The sequence below is a fragment of the Zonotrichia leucophrys genome, chromosome 26 (genome assembly GCF_028769735.1).
Source record: "Zonotrichia leucophrys gambelii isolate GWCS_2022_RI chromosome 26, RI_Zleu_2.0, whole genome shotgun sequence".
NCBI classification, from domain to species: domain Eukaryota; kingdom Metazoa; phylum Chordata; class Aves; order Passeriformes; family Passerellidae; genus Zonotrichia; species Zonotrichia leucophrys.
Window position 1 is genome coordinate 4,694,236 of NC_088195.1, and position 22,078 is coordinate 4,716,313.

The following is a 22,078-nucleotide window of genomic DNA, read 5'->3' on the forward strand; positions in this document are numbered from 1 at the left end:
AAGCAGAAGCTCACTTATGGGTCATGAATAAATGGGTCAGACAAACAAGTTCATTACTGATTTACTGTAGGGCTCAGTCTCCTGTAAATATTTTCTTAACTGTCTCTGCCTCATGGCTGCCCAGCTGAGTCGATACCACATGGGGAGAGCAGCTTGGGCATGTTGGAAAATCGATGGGAACACGCTGAATTCCAATAGCTGCAATCCAAACTGAGCAGGGACAGCCACTCATCTGTGCTGCTCTGCTGAAGTGATTTGCACTCATCCTTTCTCTCTCTTTCACTTGGTTCTGCACTGCACAGGAGAAAGAAACCCTTTGACTCTAAATGAAAACATCTCAAAAGCCTGAGCTGACTAAAATGTCTGCTGATGATTCAAGTGCTGGTACAGACAGAACATAATTGTAGTGGCAGTGACATATAGACAGAGCTCTGAGAAAAACTTCACATTCTGCTTCAGACCCTGCACACATTTGGCCTGACAGTTGTTTGAAGAGATAACAACCATTTCTTTCTGGAATGCACAGGCTTGCAGGCAATACATGCTTTATTTAATAACTGCTTTTATTACTGGCTCTAAACTGAAAGAGAGTGGGTTGAGATTAGATGTTAGGGTGAAATTCTCTCTGAGGGTGCTGAGGCCCTGGCACAGGGTACCCAGAGCAGCTGGGGCTGCCCCTGGATCCCTGGCAGTGCCCAAGGCCAGGCTGGATGGGCTTGGAGCACCCTGGGACAGTGAAGGTGTCCCTGCCCATGGCAGAGTTGGAATGGGATGGGATTTGAGGCTCTTTCCAACCCAAACCATTCTATGATTAATTATCAGCTGTTCATTGGCAGAGAGGATCAAATGAGAGCATATGTGCTATTTAAAATATTAGAGGAATTATGGATTTTGAGAATCAGCACTCAGATGTTTATTCCATGCTCTTCTATGAAAGAATGAATATTTTTAAGAAATTCTGCTGAGTTGGTGCAAAGTTTTTCCCCAGGACTGAGCTTTTTGTGCTTGGCTGAGCCAGGCTTGGGTGGAAGTCTGAGTTCTCCTTGGAAACCATTGTTTGTCAGAGTTTGCTGATGCTGGATTTTGTTTGAGGTCTCTCTCCTTGGACAGAAGCTGCTCTGATGGATTTTTAGAAGGAGAACACCTGCTCTGGTGTACCTTTCACATTCATCTCCTTGACAGAAGCTTTTAAAGAGCCAGCAAAACCTGTCCCTCCCTAGTGCTGGGGTCGGGTATTTTTGCCTGGTTCGGTGCTGCCAACACTGTGCCAGCATCAATCTTTGAAACACCCACAGTCTGACAGGGGGATCCTGTTTTGGGGTGTGCCAGCACTGCCAGAGAAGCTCAGCAGCTCAAGGACTCGTTCCCCCAGCGGCAGCAGGAAATGGGACCATGCTGTGGGAGGTCTGCATGCTCACAGAATTTACAGAATTCACAGAATTTACAGAATTCACAGAATTTTCAGAATGGCCAGGTTGGAATAATCTTCAAGATCATTAAGCCCAACCCAGCCCCAACACCTCAACTGATCCCTGGCCCCCAGTGCCACATCCAGGCTTTGTTAAACACCCCCAGGGATGGTGACTCCACCACCTACCCGGGCAGCCATTCCAGAACTTCATCACTCTTTCTATAAAACATTATTTTCCTGATCTCCAACCTAAATTTCCCTTGGTGCAGCTGGAGACTGTGTCCTCTGGTTCTGTCACTTGCTGCTCCTCCTGCTGCTGGACCACAATTCCAGATCCCCCGGGAATCCATGGCTTCAGCATCACTCCTGTCCTTGCTGCAGAGGATTTGGAAGCAGAGGAGCATCCCTGTCCTGGAGTGACTCCTCCCTGCCCTGATGGATGAAATGGCCTCGAGTTTCCCCTCCTTGCTCCTCAGTGCTCTCCCACCCCTCTGGCAGGAGCTGTGCCAGCCCAGCCTTGGCACAGTGGGAATGGTTTTCCTGCAGGACCTGCTTTGCTCATGACCTCTGGCAGCTGGCAGCTGCTTAAGGGATTTTCTATCTGCAGGGCATGAGCATTACAATCTGATCCTTTTTGCCCTGTTAGTGGGCAGATGACAAATGATCATGGCACAATTCCTCCTCCTTTCAGGGCTGGATCCTCATGTGCAGCAGCACTGGGCCCACAGCTGTGGGATCAGGTTGTGCTTGTTCTCCAGGGATGCTTCCATGGCCTGGACAGCAAATTCATGTACACAACACCACAGGAACTGTGGCCACTGGGCCAAGGATTCTCCCACAGAAGAATCTGCTTTTTTCAGAGTGCCCCAAAACATTCCAGAGTGCCCCTTGACCTCCTGCTGTAGGACAGACCCCACGAGAGAGCTTGCTGCTCTCAGGGGATGTTGCTTTCTTGCTGAAATCTTGTGGAGGGGGTGGGACAAACACTTTGGCATTTGAGTTGCTGGTATATATTTTTTTAAGGGTGAAATTAGGCTTTTCATGGAACACCTTCTCCTGCTCTTTGCTCTGAACATGGTCTTTTTCTGTGAACACTCTGCTTAAAGCTTTCTTCTCAGGCACTGGTTTTTCTGGAAGTTTTTAAGAAAGCTTTTGTGGAAAGGAAACAGAAATACTAACTAGCAAAATGTCACCAAGCTGTGGAATTGAGGTACAAAAAGGTAATTTGTCAGAGTTAGCAATTACTGTGCAATAACAGGAATTACCTGGCTGATTTAAAGTTCATCCAGGATTTGTTCAGGCTCTGCTACCAGGACAGGCTTTACCATAAATCAGCCAATTTCTTCAAACATTTCTGCCCTGAAAAAGTTTTCCAGCTACCTGTGCTTTACCATAAATCAGCAACCATGAGAGAGGCCACACTTTGAGGAGAGCCCCAGATTGCCCCCCAGTCATTCAAGATTTAATTTCCTTAGGTTGAATTCCAACTTTGTAAAAGAATCCCATCTGCAGGATTCTCCCTGGCCAGCCCTTCTCTGTGTTTCCAAGAAGGAGCACACTTAGGAATTGCTGTAAAACATGGCTCTGTGTTCCTAGCACTGGTGCAGGGCAGTAATTAAAACCAGGACTGTTATTCACTCTTTACATACCAATGCCTGGAAGCTGAGCTCTGTGGGGCTGTGTTCTGTGGGAAATGGACTGGCTGGGTTTGGCTTGGAGTTTCAGTTGGATTACTATTATTATTATTAGTAGTAGTAGTATTTTTATTTGTTATTGTTATTATTGGTTACTATTATTGTTTGTTACCATTATTTTTTTTATTTGTTTATTTCTTACCATTATTATTTGGTTTTGGTGCTGTTGTCATTTGTATTATTTATTATTGTTACTACTACTCGTATTTCCTTAGGGATAGACAAAAGTTTATTTTAATTTTATTTTTAATTTATTATTGTTATTATTGGTTACCATTATTATTTGTTACTTTGTTTGTTTATTTCTTACCATTATATTTGTTTTTTGTGCTGTTATTATTTGTATTATTTATTATTGTTACTACTACTCATATTTCCATAGGGACAGAAAAAAAAGTTTATTTTAATTTTATTTTTAATTTCCTACTGTTATTATTGGTTGCCATTATTATTTGTTATTTTATTTATTTATTTCTTACCATTATTGTTTGGCTTTTTTGCCATTATTATTTGTATTATTTATTATTGTTACTACTACTTAGGGACAGAAAAAAAGTTTATTTTAATTTAATTTTAATTTTATTTTTAATTTTTTATTGTTATTATTGGTTGCCATTATTACTTGTTACCATTATTATTTGTTATTTTCTGTATTTATTTATTGCTATTATTGTTTAATTTTTGTGCCATTATTATTTGTATTATTTATTATTGTTACTACTACTCGTATTTCCTTAGGGACAGATAAAAAGTTTATTTTAATTTAATTTTAATTTTATTTTTAGTTTATTATTGGTTACCATTATTGTTTGTTACCATTACTATTTGTTATTTTATTTGTTATTTTATTTGTTTATTTCTTACCATTATTAGGCTTTTTTGATGCTGTTATTATTTGTATTATTTATTAGTGTTACTACTCGTATTTCCTTAGGGGCAGACAAAAAGTTTAGTGACTACAGCAGATTTAAAGGAATAAAAAATGCATTTTGTGCCCAGAAGTGACAGGGGGAGGTAAGATTTACTCCCGGTGGTTGCAGGAGGGATGTTGAAGGCACACCCCTTTCCTAATTCCATTTATATCTGGATGAACCTGTTGTCCATGAACTTGTGTGCCTGAGGCACCGTTTGCTTCCAACCCTTTTCTGGCAGCAATTTCCTCGAGTTGTGCAGCCTCTCTGTCAATGCCTGTGCTGCTGTCAGTGAGTGCCCCAGGTTCCAGCTGTGCCAGGGTTCCTGAGCAGCTCCTCCACCCTCCTCACCCATCACCTTCCCCAGCCCAAGGAGCCCCAGCCTCTCAAAGCAGCTCCTTCATCCCTTTAATATCTTTATTTGCCCTTTTGAGATCCTTTCCCCACTCCTCTGTGCCCTTCCAGAGCCTGGAGCTGCTCATGGACCCAGTGGTGGATGCAGAGAGGTGCCCCAAGGTTTGTGCAGGTGATTTCTGAGCCTCGCATATTTCCTGATTCATTTGCCAGCAGTGATGATATCCAATGCAACCATTTCTATGTGCACAGCATCAAGCCATCTGTTGCACTAAATGTTCATTAAAAAACCCCAAGGAATCCCTTCTCCATGTGGAGAAATCCTTTTCTTCCATGCTGCAGGAGTAAAATCCTTTTCCATGCTGTATTCCAGCTCACTGGGACCTGTTTGTCAGCCCCTACAATCTGACCACCCCAGCTGCTGGGCTGTCCTTTGTTCTGTTCACAGGCCAATTGTCATTGCAAAATTATTTTAATTTCAAATTTAATTTCAAAATTATTTTGATTTCAAATGTAATTTCAAAATTACTTTCAAAGTTATTTTAATTAAAAAGGAAAATATGCTTGAAGAGGCCTCCCCTATGTGAGGACACCCAGGTGTGTTAAACCTGAGTGAGGGAACAGCCCAGAGCTGGACACCAGGCTCACACCAATTCAGAGGGAAATCACTGGATTTTATTTGTGAAATAGTGCAATGCTACTGCTTTGTGAGGCTGATCTCTTGTTTTTCTGGTGGTTTAAATTCTGCAGATACTGGAAAAGCTTTCCTGCTCTCACACAGGGAGGTCAGACCCAGCTGCAGTTTTTCTTTGGGCATGTAGGTCCTGTCTTGTCCTACCAAACACCTCTCACCTGGCTCAGAGAAGCTGGGTCTGTCTCTTTTGCAGAGAACCCATTTTTTTGGGTGGTCATCACTGGGGAAACCACCTTTCTGTCACTAAGGATCAGAATATCAGAGTTATGAACGTTTTTCTGGCATTTGTAAATGTTCTCTCCCTCAGTGTGGGTCTGACCCAGGCTGCTGCACTCAGCTCTCCTCCTTCCAGCACCCCCTGGGCAGGTACAGGAGGGAAATTCCTGCTGTGAAATTAGGAATATAAACTTAATATCAGTCTTTGGGGGATGCATTTGACAATTTATCCATCCCTGAAAGTGTCCAAGGCCAGGCTGGACAGGGCTTGGAGCATCCTGGTCTAGCACAAGGTATGGAACGAGATGAGGTTTAAGGTCCTTTCCAACCCAAACCATTCCATGATTTTATGATTCTTTTGGGATTGGGATATTTTAAAGTAGCTGAAAAAAATTTCCCAGTTGGAGGGAGCCTGCCCTGACAACCAGGGCCTCAAAGGATGAACTTGCCCTTCATCATCTCTCTGTCCAGCACCTGCTTATCTTTATTGATAAACCCTAATGAGGCTTTGGGGAAGGTTGAAAAGAAGTGCAAATAATCACTTTTAAAGCAAAGCTCAAGAAATATTTAATATCCTACACATCTTCCAGGACCTGACTGTGTATTGTATAACAATGGAGATAATGAAAGTGTAAAACACTGCGGCTCCCTGCCAATGTTACAACTTGTTTTTACTACTAAAAAAGGCAGTAAACTGGGAGGGCACATCCACCAGTGAATTGCTTTGCACTTGCCCTGTTTCTTACACTTGTTTTCTACACTTCTTCTGGGCTCTGCTGGAGGCAGAACTCCAGGCCAGAACTACCCCTGGTCTGAGCCAGTGTGGGAGTGCTCAGTGTGTTCAGCTGTTTTGCAGGAAAAGGCAAAATTCTGCCAGTGAGAATTATTCTGAGTTGAAAACTGAATGAGAACAAAGCTTTCCAGTTTTCCTGGGAGGAAAATTAGGCATGGAGTGAGTCCCTGGTAGGGCTGTCACACTCATCATACACCAGGTTTTTATTTCAGTATCACAGAATTTGTCTCATCTTCACTGTGATTTCCACCTCTGGTAAATAGTCTGCAAAATAAAATCCCTCAATTATCAGAAGTGTGTGAAGCTCTCAAGCAACTTTTATGTATCCTGGACTTCCTTGGACTTTCCAGGTCCTTCCTGGGACCACAAGGATTGGGGGAGACTGGGCAACACAAAGATTTAAGAGAAAACACAAAGCTTTAAGGAGAAATAATAGAACAGCTGGAGATGTGAGATGCTACAGAGATGGGGTGAGAGGCCAGGTGAGGTGGGGAGGATGCACAAGGAACCAGCCAGAAATAACAGCGTTTTCCATTGATTTCTAGTGTTTTCCATTGATTTCTAGTGTTTTCAATGGAATTACAGTGTTTTCAATGGGCTTGTAGGAAAAAGGAGAACTTTGGATTAAGGAAAACAGCTTTTTATGGTTTTTGCCAACCCATTGTAGTGGATCAAGCCTTGCAAACAGGAACAGCTTTGGATTTCAGGGACACTTGGACAAACCCTCCCAGGGTGTCCTGAGGATTCTCTGTGGCATTGTCCCCAGGCCTGCTGTGACATTAAAGTCCACCTGTGACAATCAGCCACCCCCCAATGCAGGTTTAAGCCATGCAGCTGCAGCAGGAGCTGGAATTGCTCTTTGCATGCACAGAGGGAATCCAAACCAATTTGGGTTCGAGGAGAGCAGGGTTTACTCCAGGACACAACAGATCATTGGACAGCTCACTCTTGTACAGAGCATGCCTTTTTATGGGGACATTCCAGCTCCAAAGAGAGCAAATTCTTCTCAAACACATTGTCTTAGTTAAACTTTTAATATGTTTTGATATTGCCAGCAGCAGCTTTATATAATGCAGTCGTGTAGCAAACAAAACTCACTCTGTGCTCTTGAGGAATGGGAGCCCATGGATGGAGGGGATAGGGTGGCTCTCTGGGAGTTGCAGTGGTTCATGCCTGGAATCAATGGGTTACTGAATTTCCAGCGCTGCCTCGGAACTGGGCAGTACAGAATGTTCTGGAAGCAGGGGGAGAGGGTGAGGTTTTGCCAGCTCACCTTGAGCCCAGGTTATAGATGGCAGGAAAAGCCCCACTTAGACCAAACCAGTTACAGACTGGGCTTGTGGTTCCCAAACCAGTTACAGACTGGGCTTGTGGTCCCCAAACCAGTTACAGACTAGGCTTCTGATCCCAAACCAGTTACAGACTGGGCTTCTGATTCCCAAACCAGTTACAGACTGGGCTTCTGATCCCCAAACCAGTTACAGACTGGGGTTCTGATCCCAAACCAGTTACAGACTGGGGTTCTCATCCCCAAACCAGTTACAGAGTGGGCTTGTGGTCCCCAAACCAGTTACTAATTGAGGTTCTGATCCCCAAACCAGTTACTAATTGGGGTTCTTCTCCCCAAACGAGCTACAGACTGATGTTCTGATCCCCAAACCATTTACACAGTGGGATTCTGACCCCCAAACCAGTTACTAATTGGTGCTCTGACCTGAAACCAGTTACTAATTGGGATTCTGACCCCCAAACCAGTTACTAATTGAGGTTCTGATCCCCAAACCAGTTACTCTTTCTAACCTGGACATCAATACTATTCCCTCTTTCCCTGTGCAATGCACAGACCCTGCACTTCCCAAACATGAAGCAGATAAGACTGGAACGGTCATTGCCATAAAAAGGAGTTTGGATGGTGGCACTGCTCAGTTTCTGGGGGCTCTGTCTCATCTGCAGAGCCTGGCAGTGCCCTGGGTGGCACCACGGGGACGTGCAGCTCCTGGTGGGGAGCATCACGCCTGGCTCCTGCCTGGCTGCCCACCATCTGCTGGGGGTTTGGCTCTGCAGGAGCTCCTGCCATGCTGCTGTGCCTTGGCACCCTCCCCTTGCTGGGCTGGCATTCCCTGGAAGCACAGAGCCACGTTGTGTCCTGAAGCTGTTCCTCGTTATGCACCAAGGGACTGTTGGTGTTTTGGGCTGTTCTCTTTGTACTGTTCTTTTCAGGAAGGCAAAGAAAATTTTGTGTTGCATTTGTCACTCCACAAGCTTTTCCAAAATCTGGCTCGTTCCAAATTCAAGCTGTCACATGGGTTAATTCTGCTTGGGAATTAACCTGGGAATTTTAAGTGTTACTTTATTAAGGGCAGAATTCACACTTGGAAATCTCAGGTAATACATATGCTTTGTGTTTTCCTGTAAAGAACAGCTACTCAGGAGTTCTGGAAGTCCAGGGGAACTTACAGGATATTCAAAGAATGCCTCTCTTATTCTTTGAGTGTAACACTGATTTTATACCTGCAGCTCTTTTGTGGCACCTGAGTTATTTTACAACACTGTGGTCAATGGGAAAAGCTGTGTTGTGCGTGTGCTTTTCCTTTTCCCATCCTGGATGTTCTGTTTCCATGTGTGCTGTGGGTTCCTCTGCCACCTGAGCAGAGCACAGTGTCCTTTGGGACTGGAACCAGGCTTTGAGTCAGCTCTGACAATGAGGAGGGGGCATCCCTTCCCTGCACTTTGCTTGGGATGCTGGGGAATAAGGGAGGTGTTGAAATTACAATCCATAATCTTGGCTCTAAGTGATCAAACAAATCATCACCCATGTTTGTAAACCTTAAGTTCTTAAGGGCCTTGTCCAGGTAAAGCAAAAGGAAAGAGGGATCCAGGAGTTGTCCTCAAGGTGGTGGAAAAATCTGTGACTTGTCTGAAGCAGAGCAGGCAGGGCATGGAGAGACTGCCCAGTGCTGCAGTGGAAGTGTTCATCTCTATTTTTAAATTACTCCCTTGCTTTTAGAATTATGTTCAGCACTGTGATGCCTCTGGATGTCCAGCAGTTGAATTATTAGCATTAGAGCACTGATGAGAGCCAGCAAACCGAGCTGGAGCACGGCTGGCAAAGGAAATATTTGTGTAAGAGGTGACTGACAGCAACTTGTCCCTGTCTGCTAAGTTTCTTCTGTGACTTCTGTGTCAAAAGTGAGTTCTTCAAAACCTCCAGCTCCCTCAAATTTTTAACCTGCTTGCTGGGAACAAGAAAATGTCTCTTTCCCAGCATTCTCCTTTTCACATTGGCCTTGTTGCAAGCAAGAGCTGAGTGAAAAGGAGAAAAACCCAAACCAGAACAACAACAAAAAACTCCCCCCAACACAACCTTCATTCCAGAGTCCAATTTGCAATGAGAATCTTTGAGTCTATTTTTGTCCAATTCCATTTGGACAAAATTCAAGAATTTGATTTTTCCCATTGCTTTACTTTGTACTCTGGTTGACTCGGAAAGCCTGGGCCGAAACCAATGCTGAACCACAAAATTCAATTAAAACACAGGGAGTAAGCAGGGAGGAGAAATCAATGGGTGGATTAGTCTATCAGCTGCTGTTCCCATGATCTTCTTATCTTATCCTGCACTACGAGAAGAGCTGTTGGGAAGTGGAGTTGTTCTAAAATCAGCTCAGGCTGCTGTGTTCTCTCAGCACAGAGCAGAAAATTGGATCAATAGCCTGAGCTTATTCCTCTTTGCTTTCCTTCTAAACAGCTGGACTGCCAAATCCAGCCAGAGAATGGAGGCTAATCTGGGGTTTAATCCTCTGCTCTCCCACTATAAAGTTAAACAACAGAGCCTGAAACAAGCAGAAATCAGTACAGATTCCAAGCCAGGCTGCTTAGGGTTTACATAGATTTATAATGTTTTAATAATTTTTAACGTATTTTGCTGCTGTTCTTGCATCTATCAGCTACATCAGATATTTGGAACAGAAATGTTTATCAATCCTTGAATTACCTGTGGGTCTATCAAAAAAGAAAACCTAAGGCAGGAGGGAAATGTTCTAAAATGAGAATATTTAATTTTTAATTTGTTCCTACTTCTATCATAAATTTCACTTTTTATGTAGAACATAATAGGAGCACTTTTGAAGTTTTACATCAAAGGTCCTTGATATGAGGGGAAAGGAGCAAACACATTCCTGACCTTGTATGAGCTGTTTCAAAAACTGCCAATTATGACCTTTTCCAACCTCAATGAGTCTATGATTGGTACCTGGACCTCTGTTAAAATATACAAAGGAAAAGAGCAAAATATACTCTTTTTTATTATTTTTCTTTTACTCACTAGCAATATTAGGTTGGTTTGCTGGTGGAAAACTGAATGAGGGGTCCTGACTCATGGAATGGCTGGAAAACAGGAGGGAAAAGGGATTGGTGGTGGTTTTTATTCAGATAACTCATTACAAGGGATCTGCACTGAGCACAGCAACCCCCAGGTGTCTCTGGTGTTGGACAAACTGGAACATTCACTGCAGGAAAGGGAGTCCAGCACATCCAGCACCTGCAAGGATTGGAACCCCCAGTTTGGGGTCACACAGGGCCAGTTCAGATCCCTCAGCCCCTGCTCACAGCTTGGGCTCACAGAAAATTGGGTATTTTTGGCTGGGGTAGGTGACAGGTAGCAATGATTTGGTGTTGATGTGGGAGAGGTGATGGAAAGCAATGGGCTGGGCTCTAAGGTCCCTTCCAACCCAAACCATTCCATGGCTCCCCCAGCTGAGGCTCTGCTGGAACATTTATCACCATGGAAAGAGCAGGTTTGGGATGGGCTGTTCAGGTGGCAGCCCCAAGCCTTGGTGTTGATGTAGGAGATGATATTTGAGGTGCAGCCTTGTGTAAGGATGGACTCCACTGTGTCCTCACAGGGAATCACAGGACCAGGAAGGATCCCAGGCTGCTTTGGGTTGGAAGGACCTTAAAGATCATCCTGTTCTGCCTTGTAAAGCAGTGGAATGAAGTGATAATTGTGCTTCTGGAAAGTGGCTGCTTGTGCTGGTGCTGAAAACCAAAGGGTCCCACTGGGAACTTTTATAGGAGAGAACCAGCAAGGAGAGGTAATTCAGGTTGGGAGTGTCACTGAAAGGAGCAGCTCCCTCTGCCACCAGCAGAGGCCAAAGGCATAAATAAAATTCATTTCCCCACTTTCTCTGGGAAGAGCTTCCTGGCATTTGGAGTTCTTTTGTTGTGCTGGGAAGAGATGTGCTCAGCTGGGGCATTTCTCTACCTTCAGCTTGGGATGAAGATGTGTTTCTATCAGGAGTCCCAGCTCTGCTCTGATCTCTCAGGCTCTGCTCTCCAGCGCCCCAAATCTCACCTGGCTGAGTGGGAGCCATCCCTGCCCATGGTGGAACCACTCCAGGGTTCCTCCAGGTGTTCCTCTGCTGGAATTTTTCTCCCTATGGGAAGAGCAGGTGTCTGGAATGCGGTGTTCCAGTTTCAGAAGGAGAAGGAAAAAGCAGAAATGTCTCAGCAAACTTCAGCTACAGTCTGGGGTGCTGGAAATAAATTTTATCATAGAATCCTGGAATGGTTTGGGTTGGAAGGGACATTGATGAGGACCCAGCCTCACCCCTGCCATGGCCAGGGACACCTTCCACTGTCCCAGGGTGCTCCAAGCCCCATCCAGCCTGGCCTTGGACACTTCCATGGATCCAGGAGCAGCCACCCTGTGCCAGAGGGAGCAACACCCCTGTGTGCAGCCAGAAATGGACAATCAGCCTTGCTCTGGGTGCTTTCTATGTTTTCCTGAGCGTTCCTCCCAGAATATCTCATCTCTCTTAAGCACCTCCAAGCACCCATAAACACATCTTCCTTTCTGCACTTCCCTCAGTGCGTTTATTTTCACAGCAGGGAGGGGGAGATGGAAAATCCTCGGAGCAGTAGCCACAGAAGCTGATCCACCAGTGAGCAGGCACACGGCCAAGTGGATGCATGGGCATACATGCAGACAGCCCAAAGGACAGATGTATCAAATCAGATTTATGAGGTCAGTTTTCCCAGCCAATAAAGCCCAGATTGCTGTCTGCCCCATTATAACCTTCCTGTGTTTAAATGGATGTGAAACAGATAATCCAGCCTTTGGCGGGAACAGCGCTGATAAAACACAAACATTATTTCTGTAGCCACATAAGATTATTTTTCCAATTCAGCAGAAAGTATTGGCTTGAAGATTGTTAAAGAGGTCACAGTATTTTTATACTGGTTGTGTGTGAATAAAAATTTTCTCAGTCTGAGAGAAGGATGTGAGGATGTGGATTAATTATTATTATTGTACAGTAGTGTACAGCAGGAAGGGACTGAATATCTTGGTGTGATGAGATCTGTCCTGGGCAAACCTGTATAATAAGAGCTGCTCCTCAAACCCCAAATAAAATTGCTCTGAGCCCCAGGCCAGGCTGCTGTTTCCCTCAGGTTGAAGGTTGTACCTGTCAAAGTTGTTCAATGAATGGGATAGGATCTGAGAGCATTCCATCCCACCATTTAAATGATTATTGACCACATTATTTCCCCAAACCTATAAAATAAAATGCAAATCTCCCATTAGAAGGGTGGTCTATCCATTATCTCCAGGATAACTGCCTGAAAAAGTTGCATTTTTCTTTTTATTTTCAATAAAACAAAGCATTTTTCCGTTCTATAAGATCTCTTCTCTCAGCAAACAAACCTAAATTGGTTCAATATTGTTGTTTGAATCTCTATTTACTTATCCTATGGGAAAGAAATGTAAATTAAAATATGAACATTACATGCAAGACACTTCAAGAAGATATTGAAATTGTACAGTAAAAATAGCTTTCTGATGGGAATATATTAAATAACATTGAACATAAAGACTCATTGGCAGTGTCATTTGCCAGCTGCAAAAACAGTATTGGGATGGGAAACATGCTAGGAAGAAGCAGGCACTTGGGAAGAATACATTAGTAAAAATGCTATTTTTATTTAAAGTTCTATACAGTCAAAGTTCATCTTCCAATGTTTTCTAAGGATTAGGCTTTCAGTGACATTGAAACTTTTGGCCCAAACATTCCTGGAATCACACTGTCCTCTCTAGAACCAAATGAGGAGAAACTAATGCATTCTATTAAAGCTTATTGTTATGAATTTTGTTAACTGGGGTTCTTTTCCCCTTCAGGTTCTTTGTTCTGCTTTGTAAAGCAGTGGAATGAAGTGATAATTGTGCTTCTGGAAAGTGGCTGCTTGTGTTGGTGCTGAAAACCAAAGGGTCCCACTGGGAACTTTTATAGGAGAGAAGCAGCAATTCTGGTTCTTTCATAGGTAATTCAGAGCTAATTCAGATTGGGAGTGTCACTGAAGGAGCAGCTCCCTCTGGCACCAGCAGAGGCCAAAGGTATACATAAATTCATTTCCCCATTCATTCTGGGAAGAGTTTCCTGGCATTTGCAGTTCTTTTGTGCTGGGAAGAGATGTGCTCAGCTGGGGCATTTCTCTACCTTCAGCTTGGGATGAAAATGTGTTTCTATCAGGAATTCCAGCTCTGCTCTGATCTCTCAGGCTCTGCTCTCCAGCACCCCAAATCTCACCTGGCTGAGTGGGAGCCATCCCTGCCCATGGTGGAACCACTCCAGGGTTCCTCCAGGTGTTCCTCTGCTGGAATTTTTCTCCCTGTGGGAAGAGCAGGTGTCTGGAATGGGGTGCTCCAGTTCCAGCAGGAGAAGGAAAAAGCAGAAATGTCTCAGCAAACTTCAGCTACAGCCTGCGATGTTGGAGATAAATCTTATCATGGAATCAAAGGATCTTGGAATGGTTTGGGTCAGAAGGGACAATGATCATCCAGCCTCACCCCTTCCATGCCCAGGGACAATTTCCACTATCACAGGCTGCTCCAAATCCTGTCCAGCCTGGCCTTGGACACTTCCATGGATCCAGGGGCAGCCCCAGCTGCTCTGGGCAACTGTGCCAGGGCCTGCCCACCCTCACAGGGAACAATTCCTTCCCAATATCTTATCTAAGTCTTCCTCTTTTCATTTAAAACTCTTCCCCCTCGTTCTATTACTGTCTTACACCTGGGAGGAGAATCAGACACAAATCCTGTGTGTGAGGTGGTTGCAGCCCAGAGGGGAGAGAGCTTTTGTCCTTTGGCTTTGGGGTTGCAGTTACTCCATTAATTTTTGTGATACAAATGTGAAGCACATGGTGAAGATCACTCCAGACTTCTGACCTTTTCCACTTTCTTATTCCCCTTCCTCAGCTGGATGGGGGAGGTGGTTCTGGAGCTGCCAGCAAAGCCTGTGAGGAGCAGATAACAATGAGGTGATAGCACACAAATGTCAGCCCCCACTAATCCCAGGACAGCCACCCGGATGCGTTTACAGCAGATAATCTCAACACAAACACGGCGTTCTAATCTCTGCCCTGGTGACTCACCAGCACATACTGACCTCAAGGCAAAGATCAGCATCTGTTCCAGAGCTGTTCCAGCCTCTTTGGAAGGTGTTGCTTTGCTTTTCACCAGAATTGCAGCGTTTCTCAGTATTCAGGGGTCCCTCGGAATTCTTGGAAGTGAGAACAGCCAGTGGTGGAAAACATGAAGGAATTTCAGGTCCAGTCAGAGAAATTAAAGAATTTTCCCCCCCAAGGATGCCAGAGCTCCAGGAGGGTTTGGACACCACTCCAGGGATGCCAGGGTGGGATTTGGGGTGTCTGGGTTGGACTCAGTGATCCCTTCCAGCTCAGGATATTCTGTGAAGTTAAGGATATAATCCTGATGTACAGCACTCCCTGGCTTTCTGTGGATGTTTTCTCTTGGGAGAAGGAGAAGTCTGTGCTCCAGAGTACACCTGTGGCTCTTCAAAACTGTTTAGACTGAAGTGTAAATGCCTGGTTATTATCACAGCTATTTCTTTTCCATCTTTTTATCCTGGGTGAAGTGGTTCCATGGCCTGCAGCTCTCCAGACACATCAAGTGTGAATTTTTCTTTCTTTTTCTGGAGTTTGGCTTCTTGCTGGCACATGGTGCTGAGTGAAGGGAATTCTGCAGGGTCTTCCCAGCAGAGAAACAAAGGCTGATCACTGGTTAAACCTGGAACCCACCAAGGAAAAACCAAGTCAAATGCCATTTCTGAGGAGTCAGGACCTGAGGAACAGTGATTTTTCCTTCTGCAGAATTAAGCTCCAGAGCAGCAGATCACTAAGTTCAACTTTTAATAGGCTGCTATGTCTGAAATTATTGTAATGGGATATTATTTGATATTATGACATTTTAGTATTAAAAAATAATTCCCTATAGCCATTCTCTGGAAAAGAAAACTGAGATTCATTGTCTGCCACTAAGAAATGAGAACAAATTCCATGTAGCTCCTGAAACATTGCCAGATGATCAATATAATTTTTATTCTCACATTGTGTCTTTTTTTCACCTTTATTTCTCACTGGATTTCAAACTTTAGACTTGAAATATGCCGGGGTGGTTAATCTGTGGCCTCAGAGAATTAATGTTGGACAATAAGTTCTCCAAAGAGGGGTAAAGAAACCCAAATTCAGTCCTGGGAGGGGGAAAACGTGACTGAATGACACAAAAAAAGGAGCTAAATGTTCATTCAAATACCGACCAAAACCACGGCAGAAAGTTCTCAGACCAAGGCTCCCAGGGGACAGGGACACACAACTATAAAATAAATACTGAGGAATATGGGACATAAAGAAATTCTAGAAAAAAACCCCTTAATGCTGCCAAAAATATCACCTCCCATCCAGCCCAGATAAAAGGTGACATTTGTACACGGCCTCTTGCATTCAAAGAGAGCCAGACCCTGAGTGCAGGAACCAGAGGTCGAAGTTTGGTCACCTAAATTTAAAACAGTGATGTGGAAAAACCTCTGTGTATCTGCTGCACTCCCTTCTGCTGTCATCCTGCTCTTTTATTTCCAAGTTAATTAATTCCCTGGGGATGCAGCAGACTTGGAAGGGCTGAGGGGCACAATCCCTGCTCTGAGGGCTCATTCCCTGGTTTATTTGGTGTATTCCATCTCCTAAACACGGCTCAGAATTCCACAGCTGAGATCGACCACAGAAAACTTCAGTGTTTCCATCACTGATTTAAAGTTGTCTGGAAAGGTTTAAAATGATGAATGTAGAATTTGGTAAATTTTGGATTATTGACATCAGCTGAGAAACAAAATGTTCTGGAAATTATTGACAACATTGGTAAATTTTGGTATCACTGTTTTTTATTAATCGAGTTGCTTAAGGATTTAACTGCCTTATAAAAATGTGTAAGATTATAGCATAGAATTGAAGTTGATAATTGTTATGTATTCTGTTTTCCTGACAAAATCTAAAAGCAGCAAAGGGAGACGAGCTCCACAATTCCTCTCCATTGTCCTCTTCTCTTCTCTTCTCTTCTCTTCTCTTCTCTTCTCTTCTCTTCTCTTCTCTTCTCTTCTCTTCTCTTCTCTTCTCTTCTCTTCTCTTCTCTTCTCTTCTCTTCTCTTCTCTTCTCTTCTCTTCTCTTCTCTTCCCCCTTCCCCTTCCCCTTCCCCTTCCCCTTTCCCCTTCCCCTTCCCCTTCCCCTTCCCCTTCCCCTTCCCCTTCCCCTCTGCCACAGAACATCAACTACAGCCCCAGGCTTGGGGGAATCCAAATGCTTTTCTCTGAGGAGCCCCTCTTAAAAAGTTATTTATTTTCCACTTACTGACAACTGTAAAATCAGTTACCTATAGGAAAAATGATTCCTTAATCTCCCTGACTCTAGCAGGATGTTCATCATTTGTTCTACCAGTGACAAAGCAATTTACTGCTAAGGTATGTTTTTGTTTCTTGTTTTAAAGGTTCTTCAAATAAAATTTCACTTGTCCTTGGTGTGATTATCCATGAACTGACCTCATTCTGGTGCCAGGTGAGCTGTACCTGCATAGATAGAAATATTTCATGCTGTTCTGTGCGCTCAAACCTCAGACAGCAGAGATGCCCCTCTTCTTAAAGTGCTCAAATAGAATTCTGTAAGGAGCTGTAGAAATTGAAACTACAACAAATCTGGGTTGAGTGAACACTTCCCTCTCATTTCCTCCTCTTCAGCTTGACTTGGAATTCCTCATTTTCAGCAACCCAGCCCTGCCAAGGCCACCACTAATCCACATCCCCACATGGATTTTAAATCCCCCAGGGATGGAGACTCCACCACTGCCCTGGTGAAGAAATATTCCCCAAAATCCATCCTGACCCCCTGGACATTTCTCTGTCCTGTCCCTGTCCCTGTCCCCTCCTGGCAGGGATTGTGCAGAGCCAGAAGTTCCCCCTGAGCCTCCTGAAATGCTTCCACTCTTTAGCTGGTTTCACTTAAACAGAACCAAATAAAAATATTAAATTCTCCAGTCTGAAAGAATCTCAAAATCACAGCCATGCATTTCAGAAAAGCAATTTCTGTGCTGACACTGCTGAGCTGTCCTGGTCCAGAAAAGGAAATTCCTTGTGGATCTTTTAGAAGGTAGGAAGAAAAATGGGATTAAAGAGTTGATTTACAGCTGGTCCTGGGATCTGAAGCTGGGCTTGGGGTGTTCAGAAGGGATTTAGGAATGGGAAAATAGCAAGGAAACTCTGTTTGCATGGTGGGCTCTGCTCTTCAGACTCCCTGAGGAATGCAGGAGGATGTTATTGCATTTTCTGTCAAATGGAATGAAAGGTAAAGGTAAGTGTAGGGATGTGAAGTGATGCACCAGCATTACTATTTTTCAAAAAAAACCCCAACAAAAACCCCTTCAAAAACCTAATTTTGCACTAAGAGCAATTGGCTCTGAGCTGACTGTTCAGAATCAGGAAAATTAATTACATTTGGATGATTTAATTGGTCTCTAACGTGAGGCAACCTGCAGAATAAATTCTGTGCCTGTGGAAATTGCCTGGGCACATGTGCAGGGATTCCAGTGCTCCAGGGGAAGGGAGGGAGCTGGGAGAGGTCTGAACAAGGGGGAGCTGAAGGGGATGAAGGATTTTATGCAGAAAGAAAGGAATATATGGAATATTTTAGTCTGGAAGGGAGTAAAATGACGAGAAAAGGGAGTAAAAAAATGGGAAAAGGGAGTAAAATTATGGGGAAAATGAATAAAATAATGGAAGAAAGGAATAAAGTAATGGGAGAATGAGTAAAATAATGGGAAAAGGAGGGAAATAATGGGAAAAGGTAAAATAATGGGGAAAGGAGTAAAATAATGGGAAAATGAGTAAAATAATGGGAAAAGGAGTAAAATAACGGGGAGAGGAGTAAAATAATGGGGGAAAGGAGTAAATTAATGAGAAAAGGAGCAAAATAATGGGGAAAAGGAGTAAAATAATGGGAAAAATTGGAGGAATTTGATGGAACTGAGTCCTGAGAGCCATGGCAAAGGTGATGCTGTGTGCTTTTACGGCATGGGAAGCAGGGGGCAACAAATTCCACTCTCAGGAAAGAGGATGGATGTCTGTTTTTCTTCCCATTGCTGTACAATGTTATGAATGTGGGAAATTTCTGTAGATTTGGGGGGAAATAAACCCAGGCAGGACCAAGGCTGACTTCTGACTTGAGAAACCCCTAAAATGCAACTTTCTGAGGAAGGCAGAATACTCTGGAGCTCTTTAATACATGTGTGTCCTACTCTTCTACACTTCCATGTCCTGTAGATGATTGTAGGGAAAATATTTAATTAAAAGGGAAGATATTTAATTAAACAGTGTTTGAGCTGATCCACTGCTTGTGTGAAGGCAGCTTGTGTTAAATATTTGTTACATTTATCTGCCACTATGTCATATGGAATTTACTGAGAAAGGAAGCCAAGTTTTGAGTTTTGAAGTTTTTATATTGAGCAAGACAGATGAGAGCAGATATTTGATTTCCACTCCTTTTTTTTTTGGTTTTTTTTTTGTTTTTTTCTGCCTTTACAGAGGTTTGAGTGGAAGAAGGAAACCTGTTTTTATGTCAGTTATTTACTGTGCATGGTTTTTATACTCTTCAGTTCTGGACAAACACAGCACTTAAAGCACTTGCCTACCTGAGGTACCTTAGACTGTCAGTGTAAGCACAAAAACCAGTAAAAGGGTAGAGAAAAATACTGGATAGTTACTGTAATACAAAGATTTAGAAGGGTGAGAGAGTAATTTTTACATCTTTTTATGTTTCTGGTGATTGCATTTATGTATTCTGTAATGCATTGCATATATAATACAGTGTGTGTATATATATATATATATATATATATATATATATATATAATTGGTTATATGTATTTTTATATATTTATATATTAAAAATTCTATATTTTATATATATTTATATATTTAAATAATATATAAATATATAAAAATGTAAAATTTCTATATTTTATATATATTTATAAATTTATATAACTATATAAATATATTTAAAATATAGAATTTTTATACTTAGAAATATATATTCTACATATATATTATATATATTCTACATATATTCTATATTACGTATATTCTATATAGTCTATATGTATTATATATATTATATATTATATATTATATATTATATATTATATATTATATATTATATATTATATATTATGTATTGTATATTGTATATAGTATATAGTATATAGTATATATTTTTCTATATTCTATAGTCTATATTCTATATATATTTTTTTAAGAGAGGTTTTTTTTTTGGTGGTTCTTATGGCTTAGTTTTAAGTATCCCTGCATGGAACAGGTAGTTGAACATGATGATCCTTATGGGTCCTTCCTAATTTGAGATATTTTATGATTATTTAAGGAAAAATATTATGACTTTTATGGGGTCACAGCCCAGGGAAGACTCTTGGTATGGCCTTGCTGATTTTCATCAGGCACTTTGAGCCCAGGCTGTTCCCTCCAGGGGTGAGCTGGGACCCACTGTGGATTTTCTCCTGTGTTTCCCACATTCCTGCAGGAAAATCCTGCAGAGAAGCTTTTGGAGAGCACAAAAGAGATGCTCAGGGTGTGGAGGCTGGGAATCTGCTGGAATAACAGCACCTCTGTGTTTGTGGGGCAGCAGCTGCCAAACCTTGCAGGGGATTTCTGCTGATTCTGTTTTCCCCTTCCAAAACACACCTGGAGCTCTTGGGAGCAGCTGCTCTCCCTCCGGGCCAGGTTCTGCACTGTGTGGGACAAAATCTCCCAAAATCTCCCCAGTCCTTGCATTTTCCCAGAGCAGGACAGGAGCTGGAAGTGGCCACAAAAATTGGACAAAGTGTTCGGTAGCTTTCACCTAAAACCTGTAATCATAATCCAACAACTATTAACCTGAACTTAAAAACATTACTGTGCTGCAGCTGGTTATTTGTAATGTCTGATTTTTAGTTTGTTGGAAATAGCTGGGGTTTAGTTCATTGCAATATCTGATTTTTAATTGATTGGACAATTCTCCATGTTTATTATTTCACCTTGCTGTGGTGACTTAGGATAAAAATGAGGTTATAATAACCAGGATTTCTCTAAGAAATTAAGCATTTATCATAAACCTTCAAAAAGCTTTAAGTAACAGTTATAAGTCCAAAAATTTTTGGAAAAACAACTCCATTATGGAATGCCAGTCAGGCTTGTGTGAGCAGTAGGGATGAGAGGATCTGGACACTTGTGAAGTGTTGGGAAGGATGAAAGTTTGACAAGAAAGTCTCACAGATATGTGTGCTTGGCAGAAAGATTTTTAAATGTAGAGTCTGATGAAGGGATAGAGATGGAAGCAAGTTTTGATATAGGAGAAAAGAATTGCTGAGTCAGTCTTACTGGATAACTAAAGAGGCAAAAGGTGTGTTGGTTAGAAGGGGACTTAGAGAAAAAGATAAACTTACTTCAAGCAAGAAGATGTTTTTATTAAGCAGAAAGATAGCACAGGCAAATAAGTTATCAAATGTTGCAAGTAGAAAAAAAGGTCTCAGAATTTTCTACTGCAAGAAAACTGAAAAACAACTTCTAGCTTAAACTGTGATGCACTAAGTTTGAGTGACTGGAGAACAGTGACATGAATATGATAATTACAGTAGTTATGATGGGCTATAGATAATAGTTAAGGTATAGATTGGTTCTGCTGTATTGAGATGCTCAGCAAAGAAAAGTATATAATGCAATGTAACCAAAAGAAAAGTATATAATGCATTGTAACCCAAAGGGTCTCCAGGCCTGCCTGCAGCTGGAGCTGACAGCTGTGGGCACAGCTCTGTCACCCACAACCTTGGGCTGCTGTGACATCTTGGATGGAACAAACTGAATTTTGGAGAGCCACCTAAAGTCCTGCATCTCTCCTTGAAGCTCTCACAGTGAAGTGCTGCAGTTCCTCAGCTCAAACATGATTTTCTTGCTCCATGAATCACAGGCCAGGCTTGGCTCTGCTCCTACCCCTCGACAGCTGCCTGAGCGTGCCTGGGCATCCCCAGTGTGCTGTGGGAACCCCTCCGAGAGGGACAGGACTCTCTGCACTCACAATTCCCTCCTTCCATCCCCCATCTCACTGACGAGAGTATGGTGTAAGAGTAAGAGTGTCCCTGGAGAAGATTTCTAATTTTGCTGCCTGGTTGAGCTGAAGCTTTTCCAGAGCAGGCTGTGGGGTGGAGGAGGGCTGGGAAAGGTCAGGGATCCCATCTTGGCTCCTTTTTCAGCAGCCTGGATGGTAAAACCCCCCCAGACATTCTCGTGGGCTCTCTGCCGGCTGCGACAGACAGATCATTTCCCCCTCTGGATTTATAAAACTCTTTGGGGCTGTGGCATCCTCAGGAGCCAGGAGCAGCCAGCATCTGTGGAAATATCTGGGAAAATTTCGGCCACACAAAGGGAGTGAGTGAATGGCACAGGCAGAACCTTGAACCATCTATACTTGGAAGGCAAAATGCAGGAAATTTCATTCCTCCAGCTCCAAAACATTCCAATTTTTTTTTCTATTTGGTTTTTAAAAATAATATTGTGTCCTTTTTGGGCACACATAAATATAGTGATGCTCCTTCTGTGCCTCATGTATTCCGGCAAACAAGCTGTCAG